Below are 15,109 nucleotides of genomic sequence, written 5' to 3' on the forward strand. Positions count from 1 at the left end.
AGAAAAATCAGGAGTTGCAATCTTAGTTTCAGACAAAACAGATTTCAAACCATTGATATCCATCAATGGATGACTAGATAAAGAAAATGTGGAATATATACACAATGGAATACTATTCAGCCATAAAAAGAATGAAATTATGTCTTTTGCATCAACATAGATGTAACTGGCTGCCATTATCTTAAATAAAACAAGTTAGATGCAGAAGACAAATACTGCATGTTCTCACTTATAAGTGGGAAAAAAATAATGTGTACACATGGACTTAGAAGTTATTTAAACACTGTAACTTTATTTGTATATTTTGTTTTCTGTTAGAAGGGCCTACTTCTTTATCATTTTCAAAACTACCTTTACCATGCATAGACTTTTATATTTCAGATTACTATCCAATTGAAAATCATGTTAGGATTTTCATTTACATTGCATTGAAATTATGGCTCAATTCTGAGAGAATAACATTTTCACAATAATGTATTTAAATAACCTTGGGAATGGACAATTTAGATAAATCGTTCAAAACAGAGTCCAAAATCAGACCTATGTGTGGAAATTTAAGGTAAAAATGACACTTTTTGTTGTGTAGTTTTTGTTTGTTATTATTGTATTTATTTATTCGTTTTAAATTTTAGGTTTGAGGGTACATTTGAAAGTTTGTTACATATGTAAACACATGTCACAGGGCTTTGCTGTACATATTATTTCATCACCTAGGTATTAAGTTTAGTATCCAATAGTTGTCTTTTCTGGTCCTCTCCCTTCTCCTCCTCTCCCACCTCAAGTAGATGCCAGTGTCTGTTGTTCCCTTCTTTGTGTTCATAAGTTCTTATCATTTGGTTCCCACTTATAAGTGAGAACATGAGGTATTTGTTTTTTGCTTCCTGCATTAGTTTGCTAAGGATAATAGCCTCCAGCTCCATCAATGTTCCCACAAAATACATGATCTTGTTCTTTTCTATGGCTGCATAGTATTCCCTGTTGTATATGTACCACATTTTCTTTATCCCTTTATCCAGCCTGTCATGGATGGGTATTTAGGTTGATTTCAAGTCTTTGCTATTGTGAATAGTGCTGCTGTGAACATTCGTGTCCATGTGTCTTTATGGTACAATGATTTATATTCTTCTGGGGTATATATCTAGTAATAAGATTGCCAGGTTGAATGGTAGTTCTGCTTTTAGCTCCTTCAGGAATGGCCATACTGCTTTCCACAATTGTTGAACATATTTACACTCTCACTAACAGTGAATAAGTGTTTCCTTATCTCTGCAACCTCACCAGCATCTGTCATTTTTTAACTTTTTAGTAATAGCCATTTTGACTTTTTAGTAATAGCCATTTTGACTAGTGTAAGATGGTATCTCATTGTGGTTTTGACTTGCATTTCTCTAATGGTCAGTGATGTTGAACTTTTTTTCATAAGAAAAAATGTGCTGGCCACTTGTCTTCTTTTGAAAAGTGTCTGTTTATGTCCTTTTGCCCACTTCTTAATGGGGTTGTGTGTTCTCTTCTTGTAAATTTGTTCAAATTCCTTATAGATGTTGGGTTTTAGCCTTTGTCAGATGCATAGTTTGCAAATATTTTCTCCCGTTCTGTGGGTTGTCTGTTTACACTGTTGATAGTCTCTTTGTGCAGAAACTCTTAAATATAATTAGATCCCACTTGTTGATTTTTGTTTTTGTTGCAATTGCTTTTGGTGTCTTTATCATGAAATCTTTGTCCATTGCTATGTCCAGGATGGTATTTCTTAAGTTATCTTCTAGAGTTTTTACAGTATTGGGTTTTACCTTTAAATATTTAATCCATCTTGAGTTGATTTTTGTATATGGTGTAAGGAAGGGGTCCAGCTTCAATCTTTTGCATATGACTAGCCAGTTATCCCAGCACCATTTATTGAATAGGGAATCTCTTCCCCATTGATTGTTTTTGTCAGCTTTTTCAAAGATCAGATGGTCGTAGATGTTTTGTCTTCTTTCTGGGCTCTCTATTCTGTTCAGTTGGTCTATATGTCTGTTTTTGTACCAGTACCCTGCTCTTTTGGTTAATCTAGCCTTTTAGTATAGTTTAAAGTTGGGTAGCATGATGCCTCTATATTTTGCTTAGGATTGCCTTGGCTATTCAGGCTCTTCCTTGGTTCCACATGAATTTTAAAATAGTTTTTTTCTAGGTCTGTGAAGAATGTCATTGTTAATTTTATAGAAATAGCATTGAATCTGTAAATTGCTCTGGGCTAACCTCAAATGTAAATGGGCTAAATGCCCCACTTAAAAGGTGCAGAGTGGCAAGCTGGATTAAAAAAAAAGACCTAATAGTATGCTGTCTTCAAGAGATCAGTCTTACAAGTAATGACACCCATTGCTCAAAGTAAAGATATGGAGGAAAATCTACCAAGCAAATGGAAAACAGAAAAAGCAAGGGTTGCAATCCTAGTTTTAGACCAAACAGATTTAAAACCAAAAAAGATAAAACATGACAAAGAAGGGCATTACATAATGGTAACGGGTTCAATTCAACAAGAAGACCTAACTGTCCTAAATATATACGCACCTACCACAGGGGCATTGAGATTCATAAAGCAAGTTCTTAGAGACCTACAAAGAGAAATAGACTCCACCCCACAATAATAGTGCGAGACTTAAACACTCCATTGACAGTATTAGTCAGATCATCGAGTCAGAAAAGTAAAAAACATATTCAGGATGTAAACTCGACATTGGACCAAAAGGATCTGATAGACCTTTACAGCACTTTCCACCCAAAACCAACAGAATACACTTTCTTCTCTTCACTACATGGCACATACCCTAAAATTGACCATGTAAGTGGACATAAAACAATCGTCAACAAATTTAAAACTAATGAAATCATACCAAACACACTCGAACCACAGTGCAATCAAAACAGAAGTCTGCACTATGAAAATTGCTCAAAAGCATGCAAATACATGAAAATTAAACAACATGCTCCTGAACGACTTTGGGGTAAATAATAAAATTAAGGCGGACATCAAGTTATTTGAAAATAACGAGAACAAAGATACAACATACCAGAATCTCTGGGACACAGCTAAGGCAGTGTTAAGAAGGACATTGATAGCACTAAATGTCCACATCAAAAAGTTGGAAAGATCTCAAATTAACAACTTAACTTCACAACTGAAAGAATTGGAAAAGCAAAAACAAATCAACCCCAAAGCTAGCAGAAGACAAGAAATAACAAAAATCAGAGTGGCACAGAAGGAAATCAAGCCTCAAAAAAGCCATTCGAAAGCCAGGAGTTGTTTTTTTGAAAACATTAATAAAACATAGGCCACTAGCTAGACTAATAAAGCAGAAAAGAGAGAACGTCCAGATAAATATAATTAGAAATGATGAAGAGAATGTTACTACTGACTCCACAGAAATAAAAACAACCATCAGAAACTACCATGAACACCTCTATGCACACAAACTAGAAAACCTAGAAGGGGTGCTTAAATTCCTGGACACATACAGTTTCCCAAGAATAAGCCAAGTAGAAATTGATTCCCTAAACAGATCAATAACAACCTCCAAAATTGAATCAGTAATAAATAGCCTACCAACCAAAAAAAATGCCCGGGAGATGAAAGATTCACAGAATGGTAGTTCTGAATTTTACCAGATGTACAAAGAAGAGCTGGTACCATTTTTACAGACACTATTCCGAAAAATTGAGGAGGAGGGACTCCTCCTCAACTTATTATATGAGGCCAGAATCATCTTGATACTAAAACCTGGCAAAGACGCAACAAAAAAAGAAAACTTCAGGCCAATATCCTTGAAGAACATCGGTGCAAAAATTCTCAACAAAATAATTTCAAACTGAAACTAGCAGCACATCAAAAAGCTAATCCACCATGATCAAGTAGGCTTCATTCCCAGGATGCAAGATTGGTTCAACATATGCAAATCAATAAATGTGATTCATCATGTAAACAGAACAAAAGACAAAAACTACATGATTATCTCAATAGACTCAGAGAAAGCTTCTGATAAAATTTAACACCGTTTCATGTTAAAAACTCTTAATAAACTAGGTATTGAAGGAAAATGCCTCAAAGTAATAGGAGCCATCTCTGACAAACCTGCAGCCAACCTTATACTGAATGGTCAAAAGCTGGAAGCATTCCCCTTGAAAACTGGCACGAGACGAGAATGTCCTCTCTCAGCACTTTTATTCAACATAGTACTGAAAGTACTAGCCAGAGCTATCAGGCAAGAGAAAGAAATAAAGGATATCCAAATAGGAAGAGGGGATGTCAAACTACCTCTGTTTGTAGATGACATTATTTTATATCTAGAAAACCCCATAGTCTTGGCTCAAAAGTTCCTCCAGCTGATAAACAACTTCAGCAAAGTTTCAGGATACAAGATCAATGTACAAAGATCACTATCATTCCTATACACCAGCAACAGCCACACTGAGAGCCAAATCAGAAAGGCAATTCAATTTACAATTGGCACAAAATAATAAAATAATAAAATACCTAGAAATAACCAGGGAGATGAAAGAAAGATCTCTACAATGACAATTACAAAACACTCCTTAAAAAAATCAGAGAAGACACAAACAAATGGAAAAATATCCCATGCTAATGGATACGAATAATCAATATCATTAAAAAAAATGATGCTTTAAATTAACATGGCAAAATTTTAATAAATGATGATGAGAAAAATTCTATCCACTTAGAAAAAGGAGTGATGCAAAAATAAAATCTAATTGTATTTAAAATATAAACATAATTTGTGCTATACAAGTTCTGGATTAAAGTAAATGATAATATTTTTTAATATTGGCATGTATAAAGCATAATTTTTTAAGAAAAACAAATTTTATTGTATGTATATTTTAAACTTTACTATGAAAGATTGTAAAGTTGAAATGTGAATAACATATGGAAAATAACATATGTAACAAATATAATACAATATAATATAATTTAATATAATATAATAATATTATAAAAATGAAAAGATAATTCTATATTAAAGGTTTAAACAGGCAACTTAAAGAAGAAACAGCAGTGGTTACTAAATATGCAGGAAGAAAAGCTCAAACTAAAGGAAATGAAAATACAACAAAATACAAATTTATATCCATGAGATTAGATAAAAAACCTTAAATCTGACATAAAGTGGCAATGTTAATATGAGCTTGGTACAAAAATGTTTTAAATTTACTGTATTTTTGTTTGAAATATCTTTTGGATTTATAATCATTCATATATTATACGTACATACACATACATATTCATAGAGACAAACACAAATGCATATGTATGACAGAGAGAGAGAGGGAGAGAAAGTAAGGAAGAGAAGGTAAAAGGGAACTGGTAATGAGGCAAACAAAGTAGCTAAGGCTAGAAAGGAGGATTGTGAGTAAAGGCTACTAATGCATTCATTTTTGTTCGTTTCTCAGTTTCTATTCAAATTTCCCAGCACGAACATACCAATTTTGAAGAATACATTCAAATGTATTACATTATCACTTTTTAAAAATCATAAAATCTTTGGTGGTTTAAAAATAGCTTAAAAGACTACACATGAGATAGAGGTTATATAAAACTTTACGCAATGGGTAAATATATAAAAGAAGCACTTATTCAAAGGGAGAATGTGGGCTGTGAATACACTTAAGTTGAAAATGAGTTTAAAGATTTACTAATAAATTATAGATTCACATTTTGTTTTAAAAGTAAACCAGAATCATATTTGGTCCAGCTATCTCAAAAGTTAGGCAGGGTTAGGGTGGGGACAGAGAGAGATTTCTAGTTTGACCCAGTTTGCAAATGCTTATGTTCTTAATTAGCAGCTGGAATTCAAAAAGCAGAAGGAAGAAAATATTCCCTCTTGGCACATGCTGACTATTGCTAGGAGAAATATTGCTCAAGTAAATTTTATTGACCTGACAAGGAACAACTGCTATGTCAAAACGTATTTAACTAAAACATTTTTATTTATAATTTGTGCACTTCATTTGAATACTCTTACCATAAATCAGGCCATTACATGTGGTTTCATTTAAATTATTGGTCTGGTAAATTAAGTATCTTCTTAGTAATTACATTTTCTCTAAAACTTCTGGTATAGCTGACCTATCACCATTATCTTATGAGACATTTTAACGTATATCACAGACTTAAAGTTTCCCCCTTTCTCTTGGGAAAAGTGTGGATATATAATTTGTGACCCCTAACTGCTCTTCTTAAATGACAAACACAACAATAACTTTGTTCATATTTCTGAAAACTTCACAAAATTGCCACACTTTGAACATACAAAGTTTAAAGTTTTTGTGAGAAATTTCAATTAAAATCAGAAAATGACCTGACCCTGAGCCCATTTTAATGAGGAAAGGCATCGTGGTTGGTTGGATTTCACTGTAGGAGAGGTTATAAGAGGGTCTTGCCTGACTACCTTTTTGGAATAAACTTCAGGTTGTGAGAAAACATTCTGTGTCTGCCTCCCAGGATGTTGGAGGTTCAGATGTGCTCAAATTTGTGAAATAATCAATTCACTAAATAGGCCCCGAATCATAACTGACACTGTGGGCCAAACCACTTTAGCAATATCTGAAAGTTGTGTAATGTTTTGAATAGAGAATAATAAGGCAATAATGCTTTGACTGGTCTTGGGTTTTTTTTATTTTTGATATATTTATATATTTTTTAGAGATAGGATCTCACTCTGTTGCCCAGGCTGGAGTGCAGTGAAGCAATTATAGCTCACTGCAGCATCGAACTCCTGGACAAAAGTGATCCTCCCAAGTAGCTGGGACTACAGGCAGGTGTCACCATGCCCAGCTACTTTTTTGGGTTTTTAATTTTTTTGTAGAGATGGGGGTCTTGTTATGTTCACAATCCTCCCACTTCAGCCTCCCAAATTGTTGAGATTACAAGTGTGAGCCACCATGCCATGCCTGGTCTTGGGATTTTTGAAGTCTGATTTTTTAGTACCACTATTTATTTGTAAGAACCAAAACCTATATTAATCCAAGAGAAGAAATTTCTACATAATATTAGCAAGAAGATCCACTTCAAATTCATATTGCTGGAAGCATTTGAAGAGTATTATCATGAAAAAGTCTTTGTAATACTATAAAATTAAAATTTTAACATGATTGGACAGCTTAAACATCAGACAATAAAATTATATATTTTGTGTGCAACTTCTCCTTAAGGTGAAATATAAAATGTCTATTATTGCAATATATTTATTGAAGTGCTTGAGAGAGGTAATTAGCATGGTATGGACAGATTTCAAACACTAAAATTCACATTCAATATGTAGTATAATAAAAACTGATGCAAGCTATTCTTGACAGAGACCCAGACATTAATGTAGATCTTTTATTATTATATAATTTGCCATATATATAAAGCCACATTGTTCCTCTCAGGTCTCAGAGCACTTATAATTACCTTTTTTTTTTTTTTTTTTTTTTTTGGAGACGGAGTCTTGCTCTGTCGCCCAGGCTGGAGTGCAGTGGTGCGATCTCAGCTCGCTGCAACCTCCACCTCCCAGGTTCAAGTGATTCTTCTGTCACGGCCACCCTAGTAACTGGGACTACAGGCGTACATCACCACGCCTGGCTAATTTTTTTTGTATTTTTTTTAGCAGAGACGGGGTTTCACCACATTGGTCAGGCTGGTATCAAACTCCTGACCTTAGGTCATCCACCCGTCTCAGCCTCCCAAAGTGCTGGGATTACAAGCATGAGCCACTGCGCCTGGCCATAATTACTTTTTAAACTTATTTTTAAAAATTTAAACAGAAAATAATACTGCCAGACAAGGTAAAAGATAGCTGATATTTTACATGCAATCAAAGCCTACAATATCAAGTATACCTACAATGAAAATGACATTGGCACAGAAAGATGTTCAAGTAACTGAAAGTGAGCAACTCCACAGTATTCTGTTTCACCTTAAAAATATGATTATATAGCAAAATTATAGCTATGTAATAGAATTATACAGAAAAGCACTGATTCCTAATATATTGTTATGAGAACTCTGTAATAATAAAATTCTATCTAAGTTAGTACGTTTTCAAATGTGGTATATCTTTTGGATGGAAGGATCACTTAAGAAGTATTTAAAGCATATTAGTTGAAGTTCTGCAGGTCTTAAGTTGCTCATCACAAAGGAACCAGAGCTTCAAAATTGTACCATTTAAATTATCCTTAAATTATTTTAGAGAATTAATATTTGTTAAATATTTAACAAAATTATTTGTTAATTATTTAATTAATAATTTGTTAATTAATTAATAATTAATAATTTGTTAACTAATTAAATTAAATTATTTGTTAAGTAGTTAACAAAATTATTTGTTAAATCATTCAATTGTGTTGTAATCCACATTCCCAGGATATGTTTTTTGTGTCCTAATTTATAAATTGTTACGTATATGCTGATTTGTATCAGGTAAAAATGAAAAACTAACTCAAGGTACAGAGTTTGAACAGCCCAAGGATATATTATGGCTATTTTCTAATGGAGATGACAGAAACTGTGATTGTAATTAGGTAGAAGATGAAGTTTTAATCACAAATGAGCAAGTTAACTATATCCAGAGAAATTTTCACCATTTTCTGTGTCTTTACTGCAGGCATAGTTTGTTTTATTGAGCTTTTCTTTATTGTGCTTTGTAGATATTGAACGTTTTTCAAATTGAAGATATGTGGCAACCCTACATCAAGCAAGACTATCGGCTCCATTTTTCCAGCAACCTGTGATCACCTCATGTCTCTGTGTCATATTTCAGTAATTGTCATAATATTTCAAACTTTGTCATTATTATGATATCTGTAATAATGATCTTTGGTCAGTGATATTTGATGTTACCATTATAATTGTTTTTGGGTGCTACAAACTATGACCCTATATGATGGCAAATTATTAGCCAATTAATAACTACGATGACCTTTAAATATTTGCTGAAAGGAAAAGTAACACATCTCTCACTTTAAATCAAAAGCTAGAAATGGTTAAGCTTAGTGAGGAAGGCATGTTGGAAGCTTAGATAGGATGAAAGCTAGGCCTCTGGCACCTAACAGTTGACCAAGTTGTGATGGAAAAGGAAAAGTTATTGAAGGAAATTAATAGTGCTATAACACTGAACACATGAACAATAAGAAAGCAAAACAGACTTATTGCAGATATGGAGAAAGTTTGAGTGATCTGCATAGATCAAACCAGCAACAACATTTCCTTAAGCCAAAACCAAATCTATAGCAAGATCCTAACTCATCAATTCTATGAAAGCTGAGAGAGGTGAAGAAGCTGCAGAATTAAAATTGGAAGCTAGCAGGGGTTAGTTTATGAGGATTAAGCAAAGAAGCCCTCTCCACATAAAAGTACAAGGTGAAGCAGAAAGTGCTGATGTAGAAGCTGCAGCAAGCTATCCAGAAGACCTAGCTAAGATAATTGATGAAGGTGGATACATTAAACAACAGATTTTCAATGTAGATGAAACAATCTTCTATTGGAAAAAGATGCCATCTGGGACTTTCATAGCTAGAGAGGAGAAGTCAATGTCTGGCTTCAAAGCTTCAAAGAACAGGCTGACTCTCTTCCTAGCGGCTAATGAAGCTGATGACTTTAAGTTGAAGCCAGTACTCATTCACCCCTCAAATATCCTAGGGCCCTTAACAATTATTATGCTAAATTTACTCTGCCTGTTCTCTATAAATGGAACAAGCCTGGATGACAGCCCACCTGTTTACAGCATAGTTAACTGAATACTTCAAGCCCACAGTTGAGACCTATTGCTCAGAATAAAAGATTCCTTTCAAAATATCACTGCTGATGCCAATTAACCCAGTCAACCAAGAGTTCTGATGGAGATGTTCAAGGAGATTGTTGTTTTCAAGCCTTCTAACATAGCATCCATTCTGCAGTCCCTAGATCAAGGAGTAATTTTGATTTTCAGTCTTATAATTTAAGAAAAACATTTTGTGCATTCTGTAAGGCTATAGCTGCCATAGATAGTGATTCCTCTTATCGATTTGGGCAAAGAAAACTGAAAACCTAAATGTAACAATTCACTATTCTATAATGACACCACTAAAAACATTCATGATTCAGGGGAGGAAGTTGTAATATCAACATTAACAGGAATTTGGAAGAAGTTGATTTCAACCCTCATGGATGACTCTGAGGGGTTTAAGACTTCAGTGGAGGAAGTAATTGCAGATGTGGCAGAAACAGCAAGAGAACTAAAATTAGAAGAGGAGCCTCAAGATGTCACCAAATTGCTACAATCTCATGATCAAACTTGAACAGATAAGGAGTTGCTTCTTAAGCATGAGCAAAGAAAGTGGTTTCTTGAGATGAAATCTACTGGTGAAGACACCGTGAACATTGTTGAAATGACAACAAAGGATTTAGAATATTACATGCACTTAGTTGATAAATCGGTGGCAGAGTTTCAGAGGATTGATTCCAATTAGGAAAGTTCTACTGTTGGTAAAATGCTATCAAACAGAATCACATACTACAGACAAATGTTTAATGAAAGGAAGAGTCACTCAATGAAGCACACTATATTCTTGTCTAATTTTAAGTAATTTCCACAGCCATGCCAACCTTCGGCAACCAGCATCCCATCAATCAGCAACCATCAACACTGAGGCAAGACCCTCCACCAGGAAAATGATTATAACTCACTGAAGGCTCAGATTGTCAGCATTTTTAGCAATAAAGTATTTAAAAATTAAGATACGTACATTATTTTTAGACATAAAATGCTATTGCACACTTATAGACTACAGTACAGTATAAATATAACTTTTATATACACTGGGAAACCAAAAAATTAATGTAACTACTTTACTGTCATAGTCTGGAACTGAACCAGCAATAGCTCTAAGGTATCCCTATATTCAAATATATTCCCTCAGTTTTAAAACAGCTGTGTTGGGAAAATTTGTGATACTATTGGTGAGTTAGAAAAAAAAATCACCATTCCTAGAAATATTTTTAATTTTATTTTTTGAGACAGAGTCTTGCTTTGTTGCCCAGGCTGAGGTGCAGTGCCATGATCATAGCTCACTGCAACCTTGAAGTCCTGGGCTCAAGTGGTCCTTTCACCTCAGCCTCCTGAATAGCTAGGACTGCAGGCATGCATCATCACACCTGGATAATTTTTTAATTTTTTGTAGAGACATGGTCTCACTATGTTTCCCAGACTAGTCACAAACTCCTGGCCTCAAGTAAGACTCATGCTTCTTCCCTAGAAAATATTTTAAATTGTATTGATGGTATATTTGAATCATATTCATATATAAAGGACATACTATAGTGAACCCTCACATTTAATGAGTTACACATTATAATTACAATTTCTAATCAACAGTTCTTTAGCAGGCCTGGTGACTGGAAATGGTATGAATCTCCCTTACTCACGCCAAATGCTAACACTTGGGCAAGGTTTTGCTTTTTGCAAATCTGCATGTAGATTTTCCTGATAGGAGAACTCAGAGAAATCAACAAATTGCCAGAAGCTGCGGACTGTATGTGGGCTATGTTGTGAAGAAACAGGCTACTTGGAACTTCTGAGAGCTCAGAAATTTGACTTGGCATTCTTTAAATGCCTTAGAGACTTCAAATCCTCTGGATTGAGAGTGGAATATTTGTCATACAAACAATGAAGAATCCACTGGTGAGGATCTATGAACATGGCTGCCCTAGAGGTAAAGGTATAAAGGAAGCAGTGGAGCCATTGCCTTCATGATTCACAGCTCCTGGGTTTTGATCTTAGTGTGGTATCAAAACACTCCTAAAGTCCACCTCACTCATTTATTAATGTGAATGCTTGAATCACACTCTGTGTACCTTTTCAAAAAATAGATTATTTTCTCTAAATTTTTATTGACAAACTATTTATTATTTTCATTTTCCTGTTTTCTAGTTTGGCTGGCTTCCCTCTTGATCCTTATTACATATAATTCACATTGTTTTGTTTACTTATTTGGTTTTGTTTTCCTCTTGATCCTTTTTACAGATATTCCATGGTTTTCTGATGCTATGTTCCTAATTCACAGATTCGTGGTCTTCTATGTTTAAAGAATTTATGGAATCCTAGAGTTGAGATGACTTTTGCTGTCATCTAATGCCGCTCACTTATCTTAGAAAACTGAGCCTCTGAAAATGAGTGGATTTATATAACTTATATAGTTTCTCAGTGAAAGACTGAAGGGTATGTTTTCTGAATTCCTCCTTTTATGCAGGTAGCAGCTAATGCACTGCATAATTTAAGGGACTGTTGAGATCGAACACCAGGGTCCTGTTTGGGGATATGCTACCAAAGTTTTGAAAGAGCATTATCTGGAAAGGCCATTTGGTTTAGGGGAATTGAAGGGATATGAGGGTTGAAGGAACAGATTATTTTGACAATTAATTAAGGATGAAAGAGGCTGGGCACGGTGGCTCAGGCATGTAATCCCATTTTTTGGGATGGCTGAGGTGGTTGGATCACTTGAGACCAAGTGTTCGAGACCAACCTGGGCAACATGGCAAAACCCCATCTCTATCAAAAATACAAAAATTAGCCAGATGTAATGGTATATGTCTGTAGTCCCAGCTACTTGGGAAGCTGAGGAGGGAGGATCGCTTGAGCCTGGAGGTGGAGGTTGCACCACTGCACTCCAGCACGGGCAACAGAGTGAGACCCTATATACAAAAAATGGTGACAGCTCTGAGTAGTAAAGAATAGCAGCAAATGGCAGGATCACAGAAATAAAATGCTTTAAATTACAGGTGATCTAGGGTGTTCTAAAAAGTCTACTGATTCTCACACAAAGAAGATGGCTACTATCTGAATCGCACATCCTAACAAGTGTTGGCAAGGATGTAAAGAAATTGGAACTCTAGTGTACTGTTGGTGGAGTACAAGATGGTGCAGCTGCTATAAAAAATATGGCTGCTTCTTAAATAATTAAAAATGAATGACCATATCATCCAGCAATTTTACCTCTGGATATATGTCCAAAAGAATTCAAAGCAGGGTCTCAAAAAGGTATTTGACATTTGCGTTCATAGCAGCATTACTCACTATAGCCAAAATATGAAAGTAACCCATTTCCATCAATGGATGAATGGAGAAACAAAATATTATATACATACAATGGAATATTATTCAAACTTAAAAAGGAAGAAAATACTGACATATACTGTAACATAGATAAACTTTGAGAACTTTGTTAAGTGAAATAAGCCAGTCACACAAAGACAAATACTGTATGAATCTACTTATATATGAATTTAGAGTAGCTAAACTCATATAAGCAAAATGTAGAATGGTGGTTCTCAGTGGCAAGAGGAAGGGGGAAATGGAGAGTTGTTTAACGAATGTAGAGTTCAGTTTTGCAAGATGAAATAGTTTGGGAGATTGCTTGTACAACATTGTGAAGATACCAAATACTACTGAACTGAATGCTTGAAAATGGTTAAGATGGTACATTTTATGTTTGTATATTGTTGTACTTTGAATGTTTGTCCCTTCATAACTCATGTTTAAATTCGGTTGCAATTGTAGCAGAGTTAAGAGGCGAGACCTTTAAGAGGAGATTGGGTCATGAGGTCTCTGCCCTCATAGGTGGAATTATTGCCATTATAAAAGGGTGGTTTCAGCCCCTTTTTGTCTCTGGGCCCTTCTGTCTTCTGTGGGGTGATGCAGCAAAAAGGCCCTAGCAGATGCTGGCAGCTTTATTTTGGATTTTCCAGCCTCCAGAACTGTAAGCCAATACATTTCTATCCGTTAAAAATTACCTGATCTGTGGTATCTTGTCATAGCAGCACAATACAGACTAAGACACGGATTTTACCACAATTAAAAAATAAAAGAAGAAAAGACTGATGAAATTTTGGGGGAGGAAATAAATGAGGGATGCACAGTGTGCAGAAGACCTTGTGGTATCATGACATGAGTTGAAAGTAGAACCTGGGTGATTACAATGAATTAGCCTCCAATAGTCTTTTCAGTTAAGTAAGAGAAGAGGGGAGTCATTCCGGACAACCAACTTGATGTTTTCTTTAATGGATCTTTGAGTGAAATATGGCTATAAGTGGGCTATATTAGCTGCACTGTAAAAAATATGACCGTATTATTTACTGTCGTTAAGAGAAACAAAGAGATCACTGTCTTAATTTTTGCTAGAATTTCTAGTGATAACAAGTGAGAAATGAGAGACATTTTCCCTGTCTACATGGAACTTGCATGTAGTGGGTGGGGATGGGGTGGGCAATAAAAATGTTATCAGAAATAAAATAATCATTTCACATGGTGATATGTATTTTGAAATAAATTTATAATTTAATGGGATAGGAAGCAACTGGGGAGAAGAGAACTAACTTAAGAAAAGATTATCACACTTTGGGAGGCTGAGGTGGGAGGATCACGAGGTCAGGAGATCGAGACCATCCTGGTTAACACGGTGAAACCCCGTCTCTACTAAAAAATACAAAAAATTAGCTGGGCGTGGTGACGGGCACCTGTAGTTCCAGCTACGAGGGAGGCTGAGACAGGAGAATGGTGTGAACCCGGGAGGCGGAGCTTGCAGTGAGCCCAGTTCGCACCACTGCACTCCAGCCTGGGTGACAGGGTGAGACTCCGTCTCAGGGAAAAAAAAAAAAAAAGATGTTCAGAAATGGCCTGGTGGAATGATCCAAAGGGTCAAGCTATGGATAAATCTTCAGGAAACACCTTTTAGGCAGAGAGAAGAGCACAGTTTTATCTGACATAAGGATTATGGTAACCCCATCATTAATAACCACAAAAGCACAATGTTGAAATAAGTAGATAAGCATTTCATTTGATACCAAACATCTTTGTTAACAACTTGTCTGAAAAAGTATACAAAAGTGAAGTAAAGGAGGTAAATGATAAGCCAAACACAACACTGAAACCAAATATAACAATAAATATTTTCTTGATGTATTAAGGCTATACATTTAATTTCATCCATATTGAAGCTGAAAATGCAAACAAGAAAGGGATCCCTGGGTTCTATGAGAATAGGAAGGAATAGGAACGCTGCCTGAGGAGGACAAGAGAAAAATAAACTTTTTATCTATATCTTC

At 35.1% G+C, this 15,109-nt stretch overlaps 1 protein-coding gene and 1 pseudogene across 2 annotated transcripts in view; one reads left to right on the plus strand and one right to left on the minus strand.

Moving 5' to 3' along the window:
• GLRA3 (glycine receptor alpha 3) overlaps window positions 1–15,109 on the minus strand; it is a 182,270-nt gene that overhangs the window by 47,015 nt on the left and 120,146 nt on the right. The window lies entirely within an intron of this gene.
• On the plus strand, window positions 495–11,587 carry LOC129035296 (tigger transposable element-derived protein 1-like; annotated as a pseudogene).

This window comes from Pongo pygmaeus, chromosome 3, assembly GCF_028885625.2.
Source record: "Pongo pygmaeus isolate AG05252 chromosome 3, NHGRI_mPonPyg2-v2.0_pri, whole genome shotgun sequence".
Lineage (NCBI taxonomy): Eukaryota > Metazoa > Chordata > Mammalia > Primates > Hominidae > Pongo > Pongo pygmaeus.